Consider the following 27,141-nt stretch of genomic DNA (forward strand, 5'->3'; position numbering starts at 1 on the left):
TGAGCAAGCAGCTCCCGCCATCAGGGCCGGCGGGCAGAGGGGTGAGGAGGGGCGGGACGTGTTAGTAGCAGATCTCCGTAGGAAGCCATGTAAGTGAGGTTGGGGAAAATGACCGGTTCCCTGTAAAGCTGAAAGCACTGTTTTGTCAGCACATAGGAGATAAGCCTTAGGGACGCCTATAAATATTTTGAGTGTACCTTATGCTAGTGTGGTGAGCTGAAGCTTGAAAGGAAGGCAAGCTGTCTCTGAAATCATGCTCTGGGGACAGACCACGGAGGGGGAGGAACGTGGAGAAACCATGCTTTTGACTCTGGGGTTACCGCTTGAGCGGAGATGGGTTAAGACGCAGAGCTCCCCTCCGACAAATTGTCCTGAGAGGTGCATTTAATATTATGCAAAGCTCCATTGCAATCATAAGGCCTTTTTTTTTTTTTTAACAAAAACATATCCACTGTTTCCTGGGTGTGGTGGTGCACGCCTTTAATCCCAGCAGCACTCAGGAGGCAGAGGTAGGAGGATTGCCATGAGTTTGAGGCCACCCTGAAACTCCATAGTGAATTCCAGGTCAGCCTGGGCCAGAGTGAGTCCCTACCTCGGAAAACCAAAAATTCATATCCGCTGTCTCATTTCTCGTGGTGAGCACAGTGGCTGACCCATTCTAAGTGCCGTTGAGTGAAATGACAGGCTACATCATAGGAATATTGTAGGGGCATCGTCCATTATGTCATTACTGCTTCCTACATAAATCTCCTCCCGAGAAATCTGGCTTAGAACAGAATATTTGTACTAGAACAAACATATTCAGAAATATGGGGCTGGAGAGATGGCTTAGTGGTTAGTGTCAACAAAGCCTAAGGACCCAGGTTCAATTCCCTGGTACTCTCATAAGCCAGATGCACAAAGTGATGCATGTGTCTGGAGTTCATTTGCAGTGGCTAGAGGCCCTGGCTTGCCCTTTCCCTCTCTCTCTCTCTCTCTCTCTCTCTCAAATAAATAAATAAATAAATAAGATATTTATTTAAATAAAAAGAAATATGAAGACTATGTTCTCTCAACTTTTGCCTTGGTGTTTGGAAGCCAGCAGCTTAATTTTCAACTTAATTTTAACTATAATCTTACCCTTCATAGTAACAATGGTTGTAAGGGAGCAAGACAAGCGAAGTCTATAGGGACAAAGAGTCAGGAATGTCTCCTAAACTCCTGGTTTGGGTCACTCGGATAATTCCACTCACTGGGAATGAGGTTAAGCAGAAGTTAGTAAATTAATTTATGGAGCTGGTGTGCTTGTGAAGCATCCAAATAGGAATTCTTTGTATACGGTTAATGATGTGGGCTGGGGCTTAGAGTAAATGTGACCTAGGATATTTTTTGTACGTGGAGTGGATAAGATTCTTAGAGTGAGTGGTAGCATGGGAAGAGAAAAAAAAAAGGGACTTGAGGTATGCCTCTGAGGATTCCACTATTTAAGGAAAGGGCAGAAAAAGAAAGACCTCTGGGTGTGGTGATACATGCCTTTAATCCCAGCACTTTGGAGGCAGAGGTAGGTGGCTCACTGTGATTTCAAGGCCACCCTGAGACTACATATGAATTCCAGGTCAGCCTGGGCTAGAGTGAAACCCTACCTCAAAAAACCAACAACAAAGAGCAAGAGAGATGCTTAGAGATTAAGGAACTTGCCTGTGAAGGCTAAAGATCCAGGTTCGATTCTCCACGATCCACATAAGCCAGATGTACAAGGTGGCACATGTGCCTGGAACTCATTTGCAGTGACCAGAGGCCCTGGCACACCCATTCTCTCTCTCTCTTTATATCTCTAATAAATTAAAATTAACAGTAAGAAGCTATACATATGGAGGAAGCCAAGAGAAGAAAGGAATGGCCCTGGGCCTCGGCCGCTCACCACCTGAGCACCATTTTCAAGAGCATTTCTTCCTCTGCGTTGCTCCTCGAAGAACATGCTTGACAAACACGCCATGGTCTGGGCTCTGCCCAAGGAAAATTTGCCTTCAGCACCAAGTTTGCATAACATGCTCCTGCTGTCCCCAGCACTGTGCCCTATTTGAAGGCTACAGCTGTTGTCGGTGGTGAGCTCAAAGACACGAGCCTTGATAACCTTAAGGGGAAATGCTTGGGGCTGTTCTGTCCTTTGGATTCCACCTTTGTGTGTTGCTTTCAGTGACAAACCGGTAAATTCCTTGACATGAGCTGTGAACTGGTCACGGTGACTGTGGATTCCCACTTTAGCCATCAATACACAGAGGAAAAGTGGGGTTTGGGCCACATGGACATAATACTCATGTCGGATGTAACTAAGTCAGTATTTCGGGACTGTAGTGTGCTGTTGGAAGGGGCTGGCCTTGCACTGACGGGGTCTCTTCATAACTGACCCCAATGGAGTCATTAAGTCCTTCAGTGTCAATGACCTCCCAGTAGGCCTCAGTGCGGAAGAGACCCTCTGCTTGGTGAGGGCAATCTAGTTTGTAGAGACCCACAGAGAAGTCTGCCCAGCAAACTGGACACCAGAGTCCCCTATCAGCAAGCCAAGTGCGGTGGCTTCCAGAGAGTACGTTGGAAAGGTCCATCAGTAGGCCATTCTGTGTCCTGTGTACAAGTGTAGATTCTTATGTTAGAAAAGAGCCACAACAAGAAAGACCATTCCCCCCCCTCTCTGCCACTTTCTCTCTCTGTCTGTTACTCTCAAATAAATAAATGAAAATAAACAAAAAAAATTAAAAAGAAGAGCTAGAGAGATGGCTTAGTGGTTAAGTGCTTACCTGTGAAGCCCAAGGACCTGGGTTCAAGGCTCGATTCCCCAGGACCCATGTTGGCCAGATGCACAAGGGGGTGCACACGTCTGGAGTTAGTTTGCAGTGGCTGGAGGCCCTGGCATGCCCATTCTCTCTCTCTCTCTCTCTCTGTCTCTCTCTCTCTCTCTCTCCTGCCTCTTTTTTTCTCTGTCACTCTCAAATAAATAGATAAAAATAAACAAAAAATGTTAAAAAAAAAAAGAAAGGAGAGAGGGAGGGAAGGAAGGAAGGAAAGAGAGAAAGAGAAAGAAAGAAAGAAAGAAAGAAAGAAAGAAAGAAAGAAAGAAAGAAAGAAAGAAAGGAAGGAAGGAAGGAAGGAAGGAAGGAAGGAAGGAAGGAAAGAAAGAGTGAGCCACAGCTGGAAGACTTGGCATTTTGAAGGCGATTTACAGGTGGCAAAACCAATCCTGCTTCTATTTGTACACAGCATTCAGTGCTTTGTTTGTGACACCAGCTGTGGCTTTCTTCAGGTGCCTAGCTGCTGACAGGAGTCCTTATTGGGACATCGTGGTAGCTAGCAAGTTCCACAGAAGTCCCATTCCTTAGGTCACCTCTTCAGAGGGTGGAGGACACTGGGTCTCCTTAGCCTTACTTGAGTCTTTGTCTACAGCGCAGTAGCGCCAGGGTCCCGACACTTCCTTTGGAACTTCCTCATGTTAAACTGGAACGTCCTTCATGGCTTCTTTTGTCATGAGGCTCAGCAGTCTAAGTGAACTCCCAAAAGGAAAATGAATCACTATTAAAAGCACAGTGGTAAGTGGGGCATGGTGGCACACGCCTTTAATCCTAGCACTTGTGAGGCAGAGGTAGGAGGATCGCCGTGAGTTCGAGGCCACCCTGAGACTACATAGTGAATTCCATGTCAGTCTGGGCTGGAGTGAGACCCTACCCTAAAAAAACGAAAAAAAAAAAAAAAAAAAAAGTACAGTGTTAAAGTGATCATGCATCATCCCCATCCCAGATACTCAAAGTTTTCATAGTTCTTTTCCTTATCCATTAACTGACTTAGTACCTCTGATTAGGTGTCATTATGAAGGAGATTCTGTCTCACCCAGAGATTGTATTTTGAAATCATTTTCTTTATTTATTTTTATTTATTTATTTTGACAGAGAAAGGGGCGGAGGAGAGATATAATGGGCATGCCAGGGCCTCCAGTCACCGCAGATGAACTCCAGACGCATGTGCCCCCTTGTGCATCTGACTAACGTGGGTCCTGGGGAATCAAGCCTCAAACTGGGGTCCTTCAGCTTCACAGGCAAGAGCTTAACTGCTAAGCCACCTCTCCAGCCCTGGAAAAAAAATTTTAAAAATGAACTGGGGCTGACAGAAAGCTGGAAGAAGCCATTCTGCACAGTTCAATGGGGGAGAGAGAGATCACCAGTGAAGATACTCAGCAGTGGACACTGCAAACCTTATATTTTGCCAGCCAGGCCAAATGAGCCAACGGGTGCAATAGTGTCACATCTGTCATGGTGGAAACCAACTGCCCTCTAATTAGACTTCAGGCCTGCTCCATGGGAGGGAACACACTCCTGATACTGAAAACCTAGAACAGACATAGTCATGAGCCCTAGGGGTGTAACTTCTGCTGCTGTCTGACTAAATGTATATACTATGCTCATCAAACTGCCCAGTAGGCACTTCTCTTGATGTTCATACACATATGTTAATACTACTCTCACTTTCGGTAGAGAATCGTCTCTTTTCAGATGGCAAAGACCTTGTGATGACTCAGAAGGCATCATGGTGCTGGCAAGAAGTGTCAGAGGAGTGCTTAGCACTGCAATATCTCTATCACACCTTCCAAGGCTCAGGGTCTAATGTGGAAGACGTGGCAGAAAGAATATAAGAGCCAAAGGAAGGGTAGGACTCCTTACAATGTGCTCCTCCAGACACAAAATGGCCTGGATATCCATGACCTCACAGTACCTGACACTACCTACACAAGACCATCATAATAGGAGAAAAGATCATGACATCAAAATAAAGGAGAGACTGATTGAGAAGGGGAGGGATATGATGGAGAATGGAGTTTCCAAAGGGAAAGTGGGGGGAGGTAGGGCATTACCATGGCATATTGTTTACAATCATAGAAGTTTTTAATAAAAAAATAATAAATAATTTTTTTTAAGTGTGAGCCACTCAAAAAAAAAAAAAAGAAATGGGGCTAGAGAGATAGCTTAGCAGTTAAGGCATTTGCCTGTGAAGTCTTAGGACCCAGGTTCGATTCCCTAGGACCCACATAAGCCAGATGCACAAGGTGGTGCATACGTCTGAAGTTCACTTGCAGTGGCTCGAGGCCCTGGTGTGCTCATTGTCTCTCTCTCTCTCTCTCTCTCTCTCTCTCTCTCTCTCTCTCTCTCTTTCTCTCTCTCTCTCTCTCTCTGCCTCTTTCTCTTTTTTAAAATAGATAAATAAAAAAAATTTTTAAGGAATTGACTAATCCATGCACTTGAGAAGTTCAAAAGAACTGCTTTTAGGCTTAGCTGGATATAAACCCATATAATACTGACTGATTTCTTTGATAACCTCCAGCTTCATTGCCCCTGCAATGACTTTCTCAGAGCTTCCCCCGCCCCCCATCACACAGGGGCTCTGGCAGTTTTGCTTTCTTGGCCCCTCAGTCTAACTAGGCAGCAGAGCTTTTCCCTCCACACGAGCGAGCAGAATCCTGAACTTCAGACTCAGTCACCAGATTTGGGACATGTGCTTCATTCCTGAACCTCTTCCATCTGCCCCTGGCATTGAAGGGACGTCAGTCCACCCACAGCTTGTGCGCTATGGGGTGCAGACAGTATGTTAAAGGAGCTTCAGACCGATGGATGGATGGAGAAACAATAGATGTCTTCTTCACATTTCTTCCGCTCATCTTTCTCCCCCAATGAATCACTTGCCATGCACATTGTCAGTGGTTCATGCTGAAGTTGCTGACCTTTGCACAGAGGGCTAAGTACACTATAACTCTCTCCCCTTCTCTCCAGCCTATGTCTATATATCGTTGTTATGTCCTTGTTTGAACATCTTTATTGGTTCCCCTTTTCCCACAGAAGAGTAACTGACAATGCGCTGGAGAGATGGCTTTGTGGTTAAGGCGTTTGCCTGCACAGCCTGAGGACCTTAGTTCAATTCCCCTGGAGCCACGTGAGACAGATGCACAAGAGGGCACATACGTCTGGAGTTTGTTTGCAGTGGCTGGAGGTCCTGGTGCACCCATTTTTTTTTTCTCTCTCTCTCTCTCAAATAAATAAATAAATAAATAAAATTTTAAGGAAAAAAAAAAGAGTGACTGACAGTTTCAGTGCTTCACTACTCAGGTGTCCTGTGCTGTTTTTATACTTATACTTATTTATTTGCAAGCAGAGAAAGATAGAGGATGGAGAGAGAAGAGAAAACGAGTGAGTATGAGCATGCCAGGGCCTGCTGCCCCTGCAAACAAACTCCGGATGCATGCACCACTGCACCACTTTGTGCATGTGGCTTTACATGTGCACTGGAGAATCAAACCCAGGATGCCAGGCTTTGCAAGAAGACACCTTTAACTACTGAACCATCTCCCCAACCTTCACTCTTTTAAATTTTGTTTTGTTTTGTTTTGTTTTGGTTATTCGAGGTAGAGTCTCACTCTAGTCCAGGCTGACCTGGATTTCACTGTGTAGTCTCAGGGTGGCCTTGAACTCACAGCGATCCTCCTACCTCTGCCTCCCAAGTGCTGGGATTAAAGACGTGCACCATTACACCCGGGGCCATTCTGTTTTAAAGTGCTGGAGTACTAGCATTTCTGTTGGTGTGATTATTTACTCTGTAGTCTTGAAAAGTCTGAAGTTTGAATGGGTATGATGGCCCACGGCTTTAATCCCAGCACTGAGAAGCAGAGGAAGGTAGATCACTGTGAGTTCAAGGCCACCCTGAGACTACAGAGTGAATTCCAGGTCAGCCAGAGCTAGAGTGAGACCCTACCTCCAAAAAAACCAAAAATAATTTTTAAAAATCTGAAATGCTAGCTGGTCATGGTGGTGCACACCTTTAATCCCAGCAGTGGGGAGGCAGAGGTAGGAGGATCTCTGAGAGTTCAAGGCCACCCTGAGACTACAGAGTGAATTCCAGGTTAGCCTGGGCTAGAGCAAGACCCTACCTTGAAAAACCAAAAAACAAAACAAAACAAAAATCTGAAATTGAATAATTCATGTCTTAAGATATACCAGAGATGGACTTCCTTAAAAACTAGGATTAGGGCTGGAAAGATGGTTTAGTGGTTAAGGCACTTGCCTGTGAAGCCAAAGAGCTCAGGTTTGATTCCCCAGGACCCACGTAATCCAGATGCACAAGGTGGCACATGCATCTGGAGTTCATTTGCAGTGCCTATAGGTCCTAGCGCACCCATTCTCCCTCTATCTGCCTCTCTTTCTTACTCTCTCAAATAAATAAGTACCCATAGTCTTTAATAGCTCCAACATTGTTCAGAAGTCCAAAGTCTTATCTGAGACTCAAAGCAGTCTCCCAATTGTGAGCTCTGTAAAATCAAATCACAAGTTACATACCTCCAAGATAGAAAGGCACTGAATTAATATTCTTGTTCCAAAAGGGACGAATGGGGACAAATCAAGGAGAGATTGGGTCAAACCAAGGCTAACGGAGTTAGCACATTAGAAATTCAACATACTCCTAGTGAATACACCAAGAAGTCTGCCAGGAGACAGCCCCTGATACCTTAAAAACCCCACGGGAGCTTAAAGAAGTTCTCTGTCTTCACACTTGCTAATCCTTGGACAGAAAACCTTCCTGGCCCTATGCTGGGTGGACACCTCCGTTTCCAGAATCTCTGCTGCTGAGATGTGAAGTGTCCCTCTATGACTAAGACTTTCCTCCATTAAAGTCTAATTCCTCTGGTGTAGATATTCCTGTCTGTCTCTTTTCGTTTTCTGACAAAGACCAAAATCCAGCAGGGCAAATATCAAATCCTGCTCCCTGTCCAGTATCTGGAACTCATGATGAAATCCTTGGGGCTCCAAAAGGTTTGCATAGCTCCATCTGTCCCGGTGTGCTGCCCGGAGCCTGTCTCATGGACCGCAGATGTCCAAGCCCATAGCTTTTCTTACAAATGTCCCACGGTCCTGGCACATGGAGGTCAGCGTCACACTGTGGCCTCACTGGGCCTCCTTGCAAGAACTCTGGCCTTGCTTTGCGTTGCTCAGCCACGGCATCAATCTGGAAGCATGGTGCACTCTTCTATGACCTCCTCTATCTTTCATTCTCCCGATGCCCATGCCACGTGGGCAATGCTGCCACGTTCTGTTGCCAGATCGGGAGGAAGTCCATGCTCAGGAAACACAGCTCTAGCAGCTTCCATGTGCTGACTATGGGAGACAGAGACCTTCTTCAGCATTCTTCCTTTAGGCCTTGTCTTCAAAAGAATTTGTCTTCTACTGTGTGTGGTGGTGCACGTCCTTAATCCCAGCACTGGGGAGGCAGAGGTAAGAGGATCGCCATGAGTTCGAGGCCACCCTGAGACTACATAGTGAGCTCCAGGTCAACCTGGGCTAGAGTGAGATCCTGCCTCGAAAAACCAAAAAAAACATTTACATATACATATACATATACATATACATATACATATACATATACATATACATATACATATACATATACATATACGTGTGTGTATGTATATCATATATATGTGTGTGTGTGTATGTATATCATATGTGTGTGTGTGTGTGTGTGTGTGTGTGTATATGTATGTAGGTATATGTATATGTATATTTTTGCCTTCTTACTAGCTTGGTCCTTCAATGGGCTGGGCCCTACCCTCAGGGCATGGTTCCAGTTGTTTCAGTGCACAACAGCCAGCTGATCTTTATTGCTGGTCATCTCTTTAATAAGTAGCCAAAACCAGCTACAGTTTCAGTGCCTGAGACTTCAAACTTGTTTACCTGTCTTTTCCACACCTAACTTCAGCCTTTTCCTATCTTTCTGCTCTGTGTTTCCTCTCTATCATCGTAGATCTGGATCAGGATAGCAAAGAGAAACCTTATCATAGTCTCAATGTTTTTCTGTCTTGAGATTTCCTCCATCAAGCGCATTAGTCCATTATCTTTTTTTTCTCTTTGAGACAAGCCCAATAAACTGGCCTGTTTTGTTCTTATGCAAGAGAGCAAAAGTGAGTGCGTGTGAGAGAGAATTGGCACACCAGGGCCTCCAGCCACTACAATTGAACCCTAAATGCACATGCCAGCTTGTGTGCATGTGTGACCTTGTGCATGCGTCACCTTTTGCATCTGGCTTATGTGGGATCTGGGGAGTCAAACATGGGTCCTTATGCTTCACAGGCAAGCACCTTAGCTGCTAAGCCATGTCTCCAGCCCTCCATTCCTTTTAAAACTCATTTTCACTTGAGTTCTCAGGACATGGACACAGGAGCAGCCTGATTCTTTAACAGAACATCACATGAGCCACCTCCAGCCCAATTCCCAATAGAATCCTTGTTCCTCTCTGGAACCACAGGAGCCAAGCCTCTGTTGTCCACATTTCCCTTGGGCTTCTGGTCTTTCAAGCCCCAAGCAGAATGGCCAATTAAGCTCCTGCTACAGTAATGTAAGTCTTTTCTATGTAAGTCCAACGTTCCAAGTCCTTCAACATTTCTCTTGTGGGCCAGTTCCAAAAAGACAGAACATATGGTTAGATTTATCACAGAAATGGCCCCACTTCCTAGGATCAATTTTCTGTGGTGTTTCAAAACTTGAAATATATCTTTCCAAACCCCTTGGCTTTCAGAGGTTCCACTGAAACAAGCAGCTGTTACTCTGATGGGCCGATCTTTCTATATGCCTTTATGTTTTCCTCTTACAGTTCAGTAGCCTCTCTTTGTTCTATGTATGGACTTAATGTTTTCACTGTAATATGTCATGGGGAGTTTCTTTTCTGGTCCTGTCTATTTGGTGTTCTGAATGCCTCTTGAATCTGGATGGGTACCTATTTCCCAGATTTGAAAGTTTTTCTTTTATAATTTTATTGAAAATATTTTCTATGACACTGGCCTGTCGTTCTATTTCATTATCCAAACTTCAGGCATTTTCATTGTGTCGCGCATTTTTGTCATATTCCTTTCATGTTTTTTTTTTTTAAAAAAACTTCTCATTGGTTTTTGACTAATTGGGCTAATTCCTCTGTTATTTATTTATTTGTTTTAAGGTGGGGTCTCACTCTAGCCCAGGCTGACCTGGAATTCGCTATGTAGAGAAAACAAACCGTGGTTGAGGGGATACCCTGAGAACAAAAAGGAATGGTCAAAAAGCAAGGCTGTGAGGAAAAGCCAAATGATGCCAAAAGCGCAGTTGAGGAGCTCATTGTGGAAGAGAAGCAGCCAGGCCCTGTCCTTGCCCCCACAGCTGTTGCCAACCCGTGTGCCACACCCTCAGCTGGGATTCCTGTCTCCCCGGGCACCAGCGTGTCCATTCCCGAGACCCAGCAGCGAGGGGACAGGTGCTGCTTCCCTTCGCATTAATTTCTGACCCTTGGCGACAGCGACAGGACCACCCGGATGTCATGCGTTCCTCTCTCGGGTCACAGGAGAAGGTCCTTCGCGTGGCCTTGGTCCTTGTGCCCTGCTCCAACTTCAGCATTTTCTTCCTCCTACTACTGCTGTTCCCTTCTCAGCTGGAGGGTTGACCGGGTCAGGACACACTCATCAACTGGGTAAAGAAAAATCATCATCACCTAGCGTGCGTGTGCTTCGTGTGTGTGCTTCCCAACGAAGGGTGACCCGTGCTTTGATCAGATCTCCGCCAGGAACCTCTTCACTCCAGCAAAGCAAGCTAAATAGACCGGGTGGGGAAGACCCGAGCAAGGTCACTGGTCGCCCAGGGATGTATAAAGAGCTGAATGGACCTGCAACTCCTTGTCATTCAAGAGGGCAAACTGCTTCAGAATGACAACCAGGTCGAGCTCTCTGTTCAATAATGCACTGGGTAAATATTTGAGTATACTTGTATGCCAGCGCGCTGGCCGCCAAAGATAGAACACTTAGCAGAGCAATTAAAGTCACAGTAGCGTGGGGACCTAAAAAAAAAGTCATCAGTAAGGAAATGATATGGTATGTTTGAAGTGGTAAGTCCTAAAGGGGGAACAAAAAGGAAGCAACTATATGTCCCTCAAAGATCCTTATCGTTTTTCCTCTCGCACTACAGGTGCTGACCTATGAGACTATGGGTACTGCAGAAGAGAGGGTGTGTGGCTTTCAAGACTAGCTTGCGCAGTTATATTAACGCTATTCACACTTTGGGTAGAGAATCTTCTCTTTTCAGATGGCAGTGACCTTGGGACGACTCAGAGGGTATCATGGTGCTGGGAAGAAGTGACTGGAGTACTGAGTAATATCTCGATCACACCTTCCAAGGCTCAGGGTCTAATGCGGAAGAGGTGGCGGAAAGAATGTAAGAGCCAAAGGAAGGGTAGGACTCCTTACAATGTGCTCCCTCCAGACATAAAATGGCCTGGGTATCCATGACCTCACGGTGCCTGACACTGCCTACACAAGACCATCATAATAGGAGGAAAAGATGATGACATCAAAATAAAAGACAGACTGATTGAGATGGGGAGGGGATGTGATGGAGAATGGAATTTCAAAAGGGTAAGTGGGGGAAAGGAGGGTATTACCATGGGATATTTTTTATAATCATGGGAGATGTTAATAAATTTGAGGGGGAAAAAAAGAATTCAAGATTAAAAAAGAAAAAAAAAAGACTAGCTTACACAGGACCTTGCAGCATACTTGACTATCCCCAGGAGAGGACCAGGAAGCACCCTCAGTCTCTTGGCAGCAGCCATGTTGAATAAACCATCTTGAGAGCAGATTCTCCAGTGCCCACGACTATTGTAACCTGATGGGTGAGCTCGAGCCAGAACCACGAGACTCAACCCTTTTCCGCACCTCCAGGCACAAGGAAAGAATAAACATCTGTCGCTTGAAGATACTAAGTTAGAGGTATTTTGCCAAGGAGTGATAGCAAGGTGGGCAGCTGAAGGTGAAAAAGTGACGCTGGGACTGGAGAGATGCTTAGTGGTTAAGGCACTTGCCTACAAAGCCTAAGGACGCAGGTTCAATTCCCCAGGACCCACATATGCCAGATGCACAAGGTGGTGCACGCATCTGGAGTTCATTTGCAGAGGCTAGAGGCCCTAGCGTGCCCATTCTCTCTCTCTCTCCATATATATGTATGTATGTATGTATGTATGTATGTATGTATGTATGTAGGTGTGTGTATATGTATGTATGTATGTGTGTGTATATGTATATGTGTGTGTATATATATATATATATATATATATATATATGACTCTCTCAAATAAAATAATATAATAAAATAAATAATATATATATATTTTTAAAAGTGACATTAGCCAGGCATGGTGGCTTTAATACCAGCACTTGGGAGGCAGAGGTAGGTGGATCGTTGTGAGTTCGAGGCCACCCTGAGACTACACAGTGAATTCCAGGTCAGCCTGGGCTAGAGTGAGACCCTACCTTGAAAAACCAAAAAAAAAAAAAAAAAAAAAAAGAAAGTGACATTGGTCAGAGATTTTAAAAGGGATATGGGAGCTAAACATGCAGCTATGCAGGGAAAGGGCATTCCGTGCAAAGAGAATATCTAGGGCAAAGTTCTGAGGAGCACGTGCTCAGTGGACTGGGGGACAGTAAGGACACTGCACGGGGAGAAAGCAGGGAGAGCAGTCACAGCAGTTTGGAGAGATGGCCGTGAGTGCCCCTGACCTCCAGGGAGGCAGTTCAGTGCGCCCGCCCGTGGGGATGAATAGCCCGCACAGAGTGAATTTACAACATCACGTGAGAACAGAATTGGAAGCAACGACTCTTTTTTTTTTTTTTTAATTTTTATTTATTTATTTGAGAGAGACAGACATAGAGAGAAAGGCAGATAGAGGGAGAGAGAGAGAATGGGCGCGCCAGGGCTTCCAGCCTCTGCAAACGAACTCCAGACGCGTGCGCCCCCTTGTGCATCTGGCTAACGTGGGACCTGGGGAACCGAGCCGCGAACCGGGGTCCCTAGGCTTCACAGGCAAGCGCTTAACCGCTAAGCCATCTCTCTAGCTCTAATGACTCTTACAAGTAGTTTGGCTATAAAGAGTAGAAGAGGGACTCTGGAGAGATGGCTCAGCATGTAAGGCACTTTCCTGCAAAGCCTAATGACCTGGGCTCCGGTTTCCCAGGACCCACACAAAGCCAGATGCACAAAGAGGCACATGCGTCTGGACTTATTTGCAGTGGCTGGAGGCCCTGATGCACCCATTCTCCCTGTCCCTCTCTCTCTCCCTCTCTCTACTTGAAAATAAATAAAAACTAATTTTTTTTAAATGAGTAAAAAGAAGAGGGATTTCGATGGAGGGGAGACTTGAGAGGGGAAATGAAGAGTGGTGCTACTGGATTATGATCATGGGATATTATTTATATTTATGGAAATTGTCAATTAAAAGTTCTGTTTAATATTTATTTATTCGCAAGCACAGAAAGATACATAGGGAGAAAGAGAGAGAGAGCATGGGCTTTCCAGGGCTTCTTGTTGCTACAAACAAACTACAGACGCATGTGCCACTTTGTGCATCTGGCTTTACGCGGGTACTGGGGAATTGAACTTGCCTGTCAGGCTTTGCCTGCAAGTGCCTTAACGCCTGAGCCATCTCTCCAGCACCAAAAAAATGTTTTTTAAGGCCTGGCGTGGTGGCGCACACCTTTAATCCCAACACTCGGGAGGCAGAGGTAGGAGGATTGCCATGAGTTCAAAGCCACCTTGAGAGTACATAGTGAATTCCAGGTCAGTCTGGGCTAGACCAAGAGCAAGAGCCTACCTTGAAAAAATGAAGTTTTTTTTTTTTTTTTTTTTTTTTTTTAAGAGTAAGTCCTTTAATCCCAGCATCAGGAGGCAGAAGTAAGAATTTCAGGTCAGTCTGGGCTAGAGTGAGACCCTACCTTGAAAAACCAAAATAAATTAAATAAATAGAGTAAATGAGAAATAGGATATAGCTACAAAAATAACTGGGGAGAAAGGAAGACTTTTCACTTGAGATGAGAGAAACGCCAGCATGTGTGGAGGCTGATGAGAGCCCACAAGGGCAGACAAGCAAGGAGGCGGCTGAGGGAAATTGCTGAAGCCTTATGCTTAAGAAAGGTGGGGGGGGGGGTGCTGGAGAAATGGCTCAGTGGTTAAGGCGCTTTGCCTGCAAAGCCTAACAATGAAGTTCGATTCCCCGGTACCCATGTAAAGCCAGATGCACTAAGCTGGTGCAGGAAGCCCTGGTGTGCCCATATTCACTCTGTGTCTGCCTCTTTCTCTCTGTCTCTCTCATAAATAAACAATAAATAAATTAATTTTTTAAAAAAGGAAAGAAAGGCAAAAGGGGATAGGCTCAAAATCCCAAGTGGAAGAGTTGGACTTTGAGAGGGCGCCGTGCATATATGCATTTTAAAATCTGTACAGGAGCCTGGAGAAATGGTTTAGCAGTTAAGGAAGGCACTTGCCTGGGAAGCCCCAGGTTCAGTCCCCCAGTACACACATAAGCCAGATATACAAGGGGGCATATACGTCTAGTGTTTGTTTGTGGTGGCTAGAGGCCCTGGCACCCCTATTCACTCTCTTTCTTAAATAAAAAAAATTTAAAAAAATTGTTAAATCTGTACATCAAATGAACCTGTAGTCAGTACTTGAGAAAGATAGTGAATAAAGGCCTCAAAAAAGGACACACTTCGTACAGCCTGTTGTTTCAAGGAAAATGGCAAAGCACATAGAGGTGAGTCGTAAAACTGGAATAAGACCTTTTTTATGTGCGGGGGGGGGGGGGTGTGGTTCGTGGAGAATGGGCACGCCAGGGCCTCCAGCCAGTGCAAAACGCACTCCAGATGCAATGTACCATTTTGTGCATCTGGCTTAGTGTGGGTCCTGGGGAAGCAAGCTCGGGACATTAGGCTCTGCAGTAAAGTGCCTTCCTTAGTCATCACTGCAGCCCCAGACACTTTTGAACTAGACCAGAATTCATCAATGTGTCATGTCAGCCAGACCTAAGGGACTGCCTGTCCTGCAGATTCACTTTACAGCCTGTAGAGTCTGTGTGTGCATGTGGGCACAAGTTAGCCATGCCATAAAACACGAGAAGGCCTAACTCCAGCATGTTGTCGCTCTTACTTAATTCTGCCACCTTCATCATGTTCCAAAGTCCAAAGATTTTGATGAGTCTTGTTTTAGGAAGGTATTTGGATAGGGTAGACCATACATCTCTTTTTTTTTTATTTTTCCTTCTTTTTTTTTTTTATGAGAGAGAGAAAGAATTGGGGCACCGGGCCTGCAGGCACTGCAGTTGAACTCTAGATGCGTATGCCCCCTGTGGGCATGAGCTGCTTTGTGCATTTGCATCACTTTGCATGTCTGGCTTATGTGGGACCTGGAGAGTCAAACATGGGTCCTTAAGCTTTGCAGGCAAGTGCCTTAATCACTAAGCCATCTCTCCAGCCCCTCATATGACTTTTGAAGTCAACAGCACCTTTGTTACCAACGCTCTGAGGGTTTGAGAGGGCATATCATATTCCATATCAGTATGAATATTTTACTCAAAACCCTCCTTGTTATACCCAGGCCGCTATGCTTGTCTGCCCATTTCCTCCAGGAGAAATGTTTTCAGCTTGGAATATTAAAGGGGATCCTTCTTACTAACTGAGATTATTAAAATAAGGGATCATTAGCTCCAACTGGTCATAGCTCCCCTGAGGCCTATTAAGCCATTATTCACAGACCATCAGGGGCAGGCGATCCTGAACACACCGCCACGGTTTAAGCTGATGTGCTTGAACTCTTTAAACCAGAGGTTGATTTAACTCCTCCACCCTAGGCTCCCCCTACAGTCCCTTTGTTCTTCAAACTGGGGCGGGGGAGGGTCATTGTTTTGTTAAGGCCCATGTAGAAAAATTTAAACAGCATGTTGATTATCCCTCAACACCATGAGTAATTTTCAAATCTCCTCCAGTGGCCCTGGGTGAGGGTGGGGTATGAGGAATGCTTGACTTATGTTTGAGAATTGCTCCACAGTAAAGAGATTTAAAGAAAAGACAGATTCCTTCAGTGTGTGACATTCATTCATACACAGTGCTTCACTTTAGGGGGGAAAAAAATGTCCTTATTGTAGTCACAGTGTGCATTACCAAAGGCTTGATTGTAGTATCAGTGTGCATTACCAAAGGCGTCCAATTAAATTGTAAGACACTTTAAGAAACGGGGGGGGGGGGGGGTTCTCAAAATACTTGTTATTTATTGAACTTGAGTGAAAAGAAATAAAGGACTGCTCCCTCTGCCTCCTACCCTCTACTTGCTTTTTATTTCCATCTCTGTGCACAGGCAGGGGAGATAGCTTTCAAGCAAGGTGTGAAGCGTCCACAGGAAATGGTCCTCTTGTGATGGTCATGCAGACCTCAGACTGCAGGTTCGCCCTCCATTCTGCTCTTCTGTTCACTGTACACGGGGAACTGTTCAATCTCTACACACTGAGCTCCTGCCCTACTGGGCCCAAAGCACAGTGATCTGCAAGGTGGGGAGAGGAGACACTTAAAGAATTACTTAAGGTATAGTTCCTCCGGAATGAGGAATCATATGTGAAATAAGTAGAGCGCCAGATTTAACAAGTCTTAAAGGAGAGGAGGAAGAGTCGGAGGAGGGAGAGAGAGCAAAGGATAGGGGAGAGAGGGAGGGATTGCATCCTACTTACCAGTTGCTGTGCCTGGGTGATTGACATGTGACCTCTTTATTCATCACATCAAAACTGTAGCATAGGGCTGGAGAGATGGCTTATTGGCTAAAGCGCTTGCCTGTGAAGCCTAAGGGACCCATGTTCCACTCTCCAGATCCCACCTTAGCCAGACACAAAAAGGCGAGGCAAGCGCCAGGTCGCACATGCCCACTCCGGGATGCAAGCGTCTGGAGTTTGATTGATGGCTTCTTTCTCTCTCCCTCTGTCTCTCTCTTTCTCTCAATCTCTCTCTCTAAAAAGAAAAAGGGAAAAAATGTAGCATAGTCATATATCCTTTTGAATGTTTTAATTTTAAGTTAATTGAATTAATTAATTTACGAGAGAGAGAGAGAGAGAGAGAGAGAGAGAATGGGCATGTCAGGGCCTCTAGCCATTGCAAATGAACTCCAGATGCATGTGCCACCTTGTGCATCTGGCTTTATGTGGGTACTGGAGAATCAAACCTGGGTCCTTTGGTTTTGTGCCTTAACCACTAAGCCATCTCTCCAGCCCCCATATACCTTTTTTTTTTTTTTTTGGTTTTTCGAGGTAGGGTCTCTCTCTGGTCCAGGCTGACCTGGAATTAACTCTGTAGTCTCAGGGTGGCCTTGAACTCACAGCGACCCTCCTACCTCTGCCTCCCGAGTGCTGGGATTAAAGGCGTGCACCACCACGCCCAGCCCATATACCTTTTTAAAGCTGGGAAAATAAGGCTTGGGAAGGATGAAAAACTCCCATCAAATTATGGTGAAGAAAGCCTGGCGTGGTGGCACATGCCTTTAATCTCAACACTCGGGAGGCAGGGGTAGAAGGATTACCATGAGTTCGAGGCCACCCTATGACTATATAGTGAATTCCAGGTCAGCCTGGGCTACAGTGAATCCCTACTTTGAAAAACAAAAACGAAGGAGATTAGAGGAACAGGTAGAGTTTTAAAAATTGTCTGGAAGGAAGGTAGTGCAGCCCAGGCTGAGTAGAAATAGAAGATGAGGCTGACAAGGGTCAGGGAGCAAAGTCAAAAGTCTACTTATTTCTTATAGCTTTTCTGGTGGGTTTTCTATAGATGATGCTGCTGCCTACAAACATTGACTTAATTACTTCTTTCTAATTTGGAGACCTTTCATTCTCCTCTCTTGCTTAGTTGCCCTGGCTAGAACTTTCCGAACAGAACTGAATCAAAGTGGCAAGAGTGAGCATTGTTGCTTCTGTCCAAATTTAGAGGGAAAAGCCTTTCATCAGGAGTTGGGACTGAGATAGAGGCTCTGTGACCGGTATGTGGGTTCATTAAGCATACTTTATTATCAGCTCTGAGCCTTGGGAGGAGGGAGGAAAAAGAGGAATGGGAGGTAGAAACTTCCCCTCAGGGCCATTGTCACAAGCCTCTGCTGCCCACACTCAGAGGCCATCAGTGGAAAGGAGGTGGCAGGACAGGCTGAAGCCTTTTTTGTTTCAACTACTGAAATGATCGTGTTTTTTGTCTTTTATTCTGTGAGTGTGATATTTCACACACACACACACACACACACACACACACACACACACATGTATGTATGTATATTTTGAGCCATCTCTGTCCTACTGGTAAATCCCACTTGACCAGTAAATTTGCTAGTTGAGACATTTTTAGCATCTATGTTCATCAAGAATATCGGCCTGAGATTTTTCTTGTCTCATAGTGTTTTTGTTTCGCTTTGGTATCAGGGCAATGCTGGCTTTGTAACATAAATTTGGAAGTTTCTCCTATCAGTCAATTTGGGGCGCTAGAATGTTTCATGGGCAATTTATGAGCAGTTGATGGCCACAGATTTTGTTAAATAGTTTTTACATAGACACATAAAGACAAATGATTAGCATAAAATTAAAAGACACAGTCTGGCCAGAGGACAAGGAAATGACTTAAATGGCATAACAGAATCTCCAAGAACATAATCAGATTAAAGAGAGAATGGTCATATTTATCATTTGCCAGTTTAAAATTGAATTCTTGGGCCGGACATGGTGGTGCATGCCTTTAATCCCAGAACTCAGGAGGCAGAGATAGGAGGATCGCTGTGAGTTCAAGGCCACTCTGAGACTACATGGTGAATTCAAGGTCAGCCTGGGCTAGAGTGAGACTCTAGCTTAACAAACAAACAAACAAACAAACAAAAAAGAATTGTTGGTATGATTATTTTCTCCATAGCACTAAGGAATCCTTAATCTCAAATCTATGCTTCCAAAGGTATGTCTGTTCCTAGAAAACTTACATCTTAAAGACAGAGCCGGGCTGGAGAGCTGGCTTAGCGGTTAAGCGCTTGCCTGTGAAGCCTAAGGACCCCCGAGGCTCGGTTCCCCAGGTCCCATGTTAGCCAGATGCACAAGGGGGCGCACGCGTCTGGAGTTCGTTTGCGGAGGCTGGAAGCCCTGGCGCGCTCTTTCTCTCTCTCTCCCTCTATCTGTCTTTCTCTCTGTGTCTGTCGCTCTCAAATAAATAAATAAATAATTTAAAAAAATATTAAAAAAAAAAAGACAGAGTCTACCTAATACGATCACTGCAGTAGTTCTAGTTGGAATTAAAGGTGACTTTTATTTTCTTTGCATCTGGGAAGACTTGGCAGCGACTGAAATGTTGGTGGGGCCAGTATGCCCCTGGGATGGTACATTTTATCAGCTGAGGGGACAGGCTGTATGAGTTTCATCTGGTTGCACAAAGATCAATCCACGTGGCCTCCACCACGATGGCCAATAAACGTGGCCACTGGCCACCATGATGGTCAGTAAATGTGGGCACTGACTGACAGCCACAGGTGTGTGCAGTTTTGTCCCAACATCAGCGGGACAGGAGAGAGGGACCAGGTGCAGGCCTTACAATGCCAAATATGAGACACTGGGGCCCAAAATCAGAGGGTCTGTGCCCCTATTTTATTTTATTTTTCTGTATTTATTAGAGATGGACAGAGAGAGAGAGAGAATGGGCACGCCAGGGCCTCTAGCCACTGCAAACGAACTTCAGATTCATGTGCCATCTTGTGCATCTGGCTTACGTGGGACCTGGAGAATCAACCCTGGGTCCTTTGGCTTCGCAGGTATGCACCTTAACCGCTAAGCCATCTCTCCAGCCCTGTGCCCCTCTTTGTATTGGGAGAGCAGTTAGTCGAATCCCTCAGAGATCAAATTTCCAAAACAACCCTGGTTTAGGGCCTCCATGGCCTAGTATGCTGCCCTTACTCAATTAGAAAAGCACTCAGACAACACCATGGTGCTGAGAAGTGACAGAGGAGTGCTCAGCACTGCAATATCTCGATCACACCTTCCAAGGCTCAGGGTCTAATGCGGAAGAGGTGGTGGAAAGAATGTAAGAGCCAAAGGAAGGGTAGGACTCCTTACAACGTGCTCCTCCAGACACAAAATGGCCTGGATATCCATGACCTCATAGTACCTGACACTACCTACACAAGACCATCATAATAGGAAGAAAAGATCATGACATCAGAATAAAAGAGAGACTGACTGAGAGGGGGAGGGGATATGATGGAGAATGGAGTTTCAAAGGGGAAAGTGGGGGGGGGCATTACCATGGGTTATTGTTTACAATCATGGAACTGGTCAATAAAAAAATAATAATAGGGCTGGAGAGATGGCTTGGCGGTTAAGCGCTTGCCTGTGAAGCCTAAGGACCCCGGTTCGAGGCTCGGTTCCCCAGGTCCCACGTTAGCCAGATGCACAAGGGGGCGCACGCGTCTGGAGTTCGTTTGCAGAGGCTGGAAGCCCTGGCGCACCCATTCTCTCTCTTTCCCTCTACCTGTCTTTCTCCCTGTGTCTGTCGCTCTCAAATAAATAAATTTAAAAAAAATTAAAAAAAATAATAACATTATAAAATGAAGAAAGAGAAGCAAATACCTGGGGGCTTTGGGAATCTCTGGCAAAGAAGATGACAGTGATGCCAGGAACCAGTCCAGTCTGAAGTATCCTCTGTGCTTTCCCTGGAGGCTTCCATTAAGAGGCTATGCAATTCTTTGTTGTTGTTTTTAATATTTTATTCATTTATTTGAGAAAGAGAGGGGGAGAGAGAGAGAGAGAGAGAATGGCTGTGCCAGGGCCTCCAGCCACTGCAAACAAACAAACTCGGGACGGGTGCGCCGCCTTGCGCACTGGGGAATAGAACCTGGGTCCTTAGTTTTCACAGGCAAGCGCCTCAACCTCTGAGCCATCTCTCCAGCCCGAAAGACTGTGCATTCTCCGTGGAGATCTGTTGACTCGAGGTCTTGCCTCGTTTGTTTGGCGTTGGGCTTCTCCAGCTTGACCCCTTGCGTTCAGAGCTTTGGTTCAGCGGGGAGTGTGGGGGAGGCTGTCTGTCCACTTGCTTGGGCGGGGTGACCTAGGCTCTGGGCCCGGTTCTCCTTGTGCCGCCCCCAGGGGGCTCAGAGGGGGATCCTAGCCCGCTTGGCTTGTTGCTGTCGCAGCAGTGATGTTTTCTCCCCCTGTTATTTTACTGTCTGAGGATGGCCGAGGGTGATCCACACTTGGTTGCTCTGAGCCAAGGCGGGGTGATGACTTTGCGGCTTGCCCCACCTCCGGGCTCTCAGTACCAAGAGTAGCTAGAGATGTTAAGGGTGAACAACAACAACAACAAAAAAAAAATTCCAAACTTCAGTTCTGTGGTGTTTTTGTATATTTTTGAGGTAGGGTCTCACTCTAGCCCAGGCTGACCTGCAACTCACACTGTAGTTCCCGGCTGGCCTCGAACTCACAGATATAATCCTACCTCTGCCTCCCAAGTGCTGGGATTAAAGGCTTGCGCCACCATGCCTGGCCAATGCTGTTTTTTGTTTCTTCTTTTCTTTTTTCTTTTCTTTTCTTTTCTTTTCTTTTCTTTTCTTTTCTTTTCTTTTCTTTTCTTTTCTTTTCTTTTCTTTCCTTCCTCTCTCCCTCCCTCCCTCCCTCCTTCTCTCCCTCCCTCCCTCCCTCCCTCCCTCCCTTCCTTCCTTCCTTTCTTCCTTTCTTTCAATTGTCTTACTGGGCTGGAGAGATGGCTTAGCGGTTAAGGCAGTTGCCTGCAAAGCCAAAGGACCCAGGTTTGATTCCCCAGGATCCACATATGCCAGATGCCCAGGGCGGTGCATGAGTTTGTTTGCAGGCCCTGGCATGCCTATTCTTTCTCTCTCTCTCTCTTTCTCTCTCTCTCTCTCTCTCTCTCTCTCTCTCTTTCTAACAAATAAAAGTTAAAATAAATAAATAAATAAAATAAAAATTGCCTTACTGATTCAATTCAAAGGTCACAATTTTTAGATAGTTTCTAAATGCTTCTTATAATTACTTAAATCTTTAACAAATAATTAGTACATGTTTATTAATAAGAACAGAAATATTCATGTACTTTGTAGTCATAATATTACATTTAAAATAGCCACAGGTAACAAAAATTTTCCTTTTTAATATTTTATTTATTTATTTGAGAGAGAGAGAGAATGGGCACACCAGGGCCCTTGGCTGCAGCAAATGAACTCCAGATGTGTTTGCCCCCTTGTGCATCTGGCTTATGTGGGTCTTGGGGAATTGAGCCTAGGTCCTTTGGCTTTGCAGGCAAGCTCCTGAACCACTAAGCCATCTCTCCAGCCCCCCCCCCCCGCAATTTCTTTCTGATAACCATAATACCTCTAACTAATGCACATTAAAAGCCCTTTATTAGATTAATTGACATACAGGTACCAAATGTAAGTAGTGATCTTTATGTTGAATTTCCTTTGTGCATCAGGATATAAAGAATATTGCTTGGGCTAGAGAAATGACTCAGTGGTTAATGCACTTGCCTGCAAAGCCTAATGACCCAGGTTTGATTCCCCAGTACTCACATAAAGTCAGATGCACAGAGAGATGCATGTATGAAGGTTCTATTTTATGAAAAATGTGCAAAGCACGGTGTTAGTTTTTCTGTGAAGGTCTTCCAGATGCATGCATGAAGGACTCATAAAATTTACTGGTGAATCCATCTGGGCCTGGATTTGTTTTAGTTCAGAGATTTTTTTTTTTTTAATAACTGCTTGGATCTCTGTACTTGTTATAGATCTATTTAAGTGGTTAATCTCATCTTGATTTAATTTTGGTAGTTCATATAAATCAAGGAAATCATCCATGTCTTTCATATTTTCAAACTTAGTGGAGTATATGTTCTCAAAGTATGCCCTTATGATTTCCTGAATTTCTGTGGTGTCTATTGCAATGGTGACTTTTTCATCTCTAAGTTTATTAATATGTGTCTCTTCTCTCTTTCTTTTGGTCAGATTTGCTAAGGGTTTATTAATCTTGTTTATTCTTTCAAAGAACCAACTTTATGTTTCATTGTTTGTATTGGGGTTTTTTTGTTTCTATTTCATTAATTTCTGCCCTAATCTTTATGATTTTCTTCCCACCTACTGATTTTTGGTCTGCCTTGTTCTACTTTTTCCAAGGCCTTAAGGTGAAACATTAGATTGTTTACTTGCAACCTTTCTAATTTCTTAATATATGCACTTTAATCTATAAATTTCCCTCTTAGGATTTCCTTCATTGTGTCCCAAAGGTTTTGGTATGTTGTGTTCTCATGATCATTTGACTCTGTGAATTTTTTTATGACCTTCTTGATTTCTTCATTGGCCCATTCATCATTTAGTAGTGTTTGGTTTAGTTTCCATGATTTTGTGTATGCTCTATATAGCTTTTCTTGCTATTGATTTGTAGTTTGATCCCATTGTGATCAGATAGAGTGCAAGGAATTATTTCAATTTTCCTATATTTGTTAAGATTTGCTTTGTGTCCTAATATATGGTCTATTTTAGAGAATGTTCCATGTGCTGCTGAAAAGAACGTGTATTCTGCAGCATTTGGGTGAAATGTCCAGTAAATTTCTGTTAGGTCCATTGGCTCAAAGACCTTGTTTAATCCAGATGCTTGTCTGTTTATTTTTTGCTGGGATAACCTGTCAATTGACAAGAGTGGGGTATTGAAGTCACCCATGACAACTGTGATTGGTATCTGTGACCTTGATTCTAATAGTGTTTGTTTGATAAAATTGGGAGCCTTTGTATGTGACTTGGATTTTCTCTCTAACTGCTTTCAGTATATGTTTGCTGGTTTGTGTGTTTTGTAGTTTAATTATAATATGGTGAGGAGAGGTTCTTTCCTGATTTTGTCAAATTGGTGTTCTAAAATCTTCCTGTGTCTGCAGTTGGGGGAGATTTTCTTCTATAATTTTGTTGAAAATACCTGCTATGCCCTTGGAGTGAAATTCTTTTCCTTCTACTATGTCGGGAGCTGTAGCTGCTCTTTGACCATGAGAACTGAAGCTGTTTTTGGATCTCCGGGCACAGAGGCCTTATCGTATGGCCTTGGCAAACAGTCTTCAGACACAGACGCATTTGTAGAACAGACTTTAGGCACGTAGGCACTGTCTGGAAAGTTTTATTTTCTGTATATAAGCTTGTGCTTGCCTGAATAAATCTGAGACCTTGATCAGAATATAGACTTGGTCTCCTTCTTTATGTCTCTTGTCTCCCATCCAGGTTAATTTCCCCTCGGGTCCTTGTTTAACTCCCTGCTTGCCGGGGCACTACTATGTCCTGAGTTCTTATGTTTGATCTCTTCCTAGTGTCCCGAATGCCTTGACATTCCCACGCATGCCTTCCTGCTCATGTCTTTGTCTTTGTTGGACTGCCACCTGGTCTTCTAGTTTAGATATTCTGTCCTCTCCTTGGTCCATTCTCCTGATGAGACTTTCTACCGTTTTCTATTTGGCTCACTCTGGTTTTCATTTCTAGTATTTCTGGTTGGGTTTCCTTCAGTATTCCTATTTCCTTACTCATATCTTGTATTGACCTCTTTATTTCATTAAGTTGGTTTCATTGAGTGGGATTCTTCAAGAGTCTGTTTCCTTCTTTGATTCCTTGCTTCCTTTCTTCCTTCCTTTTCGGGTCTATTAGTAAAGACTTAGGAAAGCTGGTTTCTGCTCCTTTCTTCCAGTTAGTGTCCAAAATGAGGGGTTTCAGTCACTATGACATTTTCATTTTTGCATTCCCCTCTCTTGTACCCACCCAATCTTCCCATTGGTCACCTTCTCCCACCTAACATATTCCCTTCCTGCTTTTACACACACACACACACACACACACACACACACACACACACACACACTTCTTTAAATCTAGATTTCTGCAATAGTTTCTACTTCTAATTTGCTATAAAACCTAGAACCAGTCATTTTCTTCTCCAGGACCCAGGCCCTTTCTCCAGACAATCAGGAGACTGAGCTTAAGCTTAAAAGTTGTGGCCTTTCTGCCTGTGCACACGGCCGAGGAGACATCGCTGAAGCTTCTCTTCTCACCTATTTCACGTCCAAGTCCGAGTCTCTCTAAGGAGCCCGAACAACTGCGGAAGCTCTTCATTGGAGGGCTGAGCTTCGAAACGACAGGTGAGAGTCTGAGCAACGGGAAACACTCACCCACCGTGTGGTCATACGAGATCCAAACACCAAGCGCTCCAGGGGCTTTGGGTTTGTGACCTAGGCCACCGTGGAGGACGTGGACACAGCCGTGAATGCAAGGCCACGCAAGGTGGATGGGAGAGTGGTGGAACCAAAGAAGGCTGTGGCAAGAGAAGATTCTCACCGACCAGGGGCCCACTTCGCTGTGAAAACGGTCATTGTTGAAGGCATTAAAGAAGACACCCAAGAGCATCACCTACAAGATTATGTTAACAGTATGGAAAAATCGGAGCAATAGAAATGATGACAGACAGAGGCAGAGGGAAGAAAAGGGGCTTTTCTTTGGGGACCTTTGATGATCAGGACTCTGTTGATAAGATTGTCATGCAGAAGCCGGGCGTGGTGGCGCATGCTTTAATCCCAGCACTCAGGAGGCAGAGGTAGGAGGATGACCGTGAGTTCGAGGCCACCCTGAGACTCCATAGTGAATTCCAGGTCAGCCTGGGCTAGAGTGAGACCCTACCTCGAAAAAACAAAAAAAAAAAAAGACTGTCATACAGCAATGACATACTGTGAATGGCCACAACTATGAAGTCAGGAAAGCCCTGACAAAGCAAGAGATGGTTGGCACTTCATCCAGCCAGAGAGGTTGAAGTGGCTCTGGAAACTTCAGTGGAGTGGAGGTGGTTTTGGTGGAAATGATAATTTTGGTCATGGAGGGAACTTCAGTGGTTGTGGTGGCCTTGGTGGCAGCCGCGGAGGCAGAGGAGGATATGGTGGCAGTGGGGATGGCTGTAATGGATGTGGTAATGATGGAAGCGATTTTGGAGGTGGTGGAAGCCACAGTGATTTTGGCAACGACAACAATCAATCTTCCAATTTTGGACCCATGAAGGGAGGGAATTTTGGAGGCAGAAGCTCTGGCCCTTACGGCGGGGGGAGGCCAATACTTTGCCAAACCACGAAACCAAGGTGGCTGTGGCAGTTCCAGCAGCAACAGTAGCTGTGGCAATGGCAGAAGACTTTAATTACTGCCAGGCACCAAAGCTTAGCAGGAGAGGAGAGCCAGAGATGGGACAGGGAAGCTACAGGTTACAACAGATCTGTGAACTCAGCCAAGCCCGGTGGTGGCAGGGCCTAGCTCCTACAAAGAAGACATGTTCTAGACATGTGTATGGGCAAAAAACCTCAAGGACTGTATTTGTGGTTAATTGTATAGCAGCTTATTTTCGTTTTTGTTCTGTGGAAAGTGTAAAGCATTCCAACAAAGGGTTTTAAGGTAGACTTTTTATTTTTCATCCATGCTGTTGATTGCTAAATGTAGTAGTCTGATCATGAGGCTGAATAAATGTGTCTTAAAAAAAAAAAAGAAAAGAACTTCTGACTTTCTCTAGCTTTCCATGAGTCACAGGCTATAAATAATTACTGAGTTGTCTGAATGAATATTGAACATTCCCATTTGGTTAGTAAATTCCACCAATATCTTATCAACTATTAAAAAAAGTCTTACTTTTTTTAAAAAAAATATTTATTTATTTATTTGAGAGAGAGATACAGAAATAGGTAGGGAAGGAGAGAGAGAGAGAGAATGGGCATGCCAGGGCCTCCAGCCACTGCAGATGAACTTCAGATGCGTGCGCCCCCTTGTGCATCTGGCTAATGTGGGTCCTGAGAAGTCAAACCTGGGTCCTTTGGCTTTGTAGGCAAGTGTCTTAACCACTAAGCCATTTCTCCATTCCCCAAGTCTAACTTTTTAAAAATTATTTTATTTTATTTTACTTATTTGAGAGAGAGAGAGAATGGGCACACCAGGGCCTCCAGCCACTGCAAACGAACTCGAGATGCACCCTTGTGCATCTGGCTTACATAGGTCCTGGGGAGTCGAACCTGGGTCCTTTGGCTTTGCAGGCAAGCACCTTAACCACTAAGCCATCTGTCCAGGCCCCAAATCTAACTTTAAAAAATACTTTTATTTATTTATTTTCAAGCAGAGAGGAGGAGAGAGAAAGAAAGAGAGAGAGAGAGAGAGAAAGAGAGAGAGATTGGGAGTGACAGAGCCTCCAACAGCTGCAAATAAACTCCAGATGCATTTGTCACTATGTATCTGGCTTTACGTG

At 44.7% G+C, this 27,141-nt stretch overlaps 2 pseudogenes; both read left to right on the plus strand.

The window, feature by feature from the left end:
* Positions 1-1,875: 1,875 nt before the first annotated feature.
* LOC101593611 lies at positions 1,876-2,588 on the plus strand (annotated as a pseudogene).
* Positions 2,589-10,087: 7,499 nt separating this feature from the next.
* LOC101593901 lies at positions 10,088-26,052 on the plus strand (annotated as a pseudogene).
* Positions 26,053-27,141: the final 1,089 nt, after the last annotated feature.

The sequence above is a fragment of the Jaculus jaculus genome, chromosome 19 (genome assembly GCF_020740685.1).
Source record: "Jaculus jaculus isolate mJacJac1 chromosome 19, mJacJac1.mat.Y.cur, whole genome shotgun sequence".
Classification (NCBI taxonomy): Eukaryota; Metazoa; Chordata; class Mammalia; order Rodentia; family Dipodidae; genus Jaculus; species Jaculus jaculus.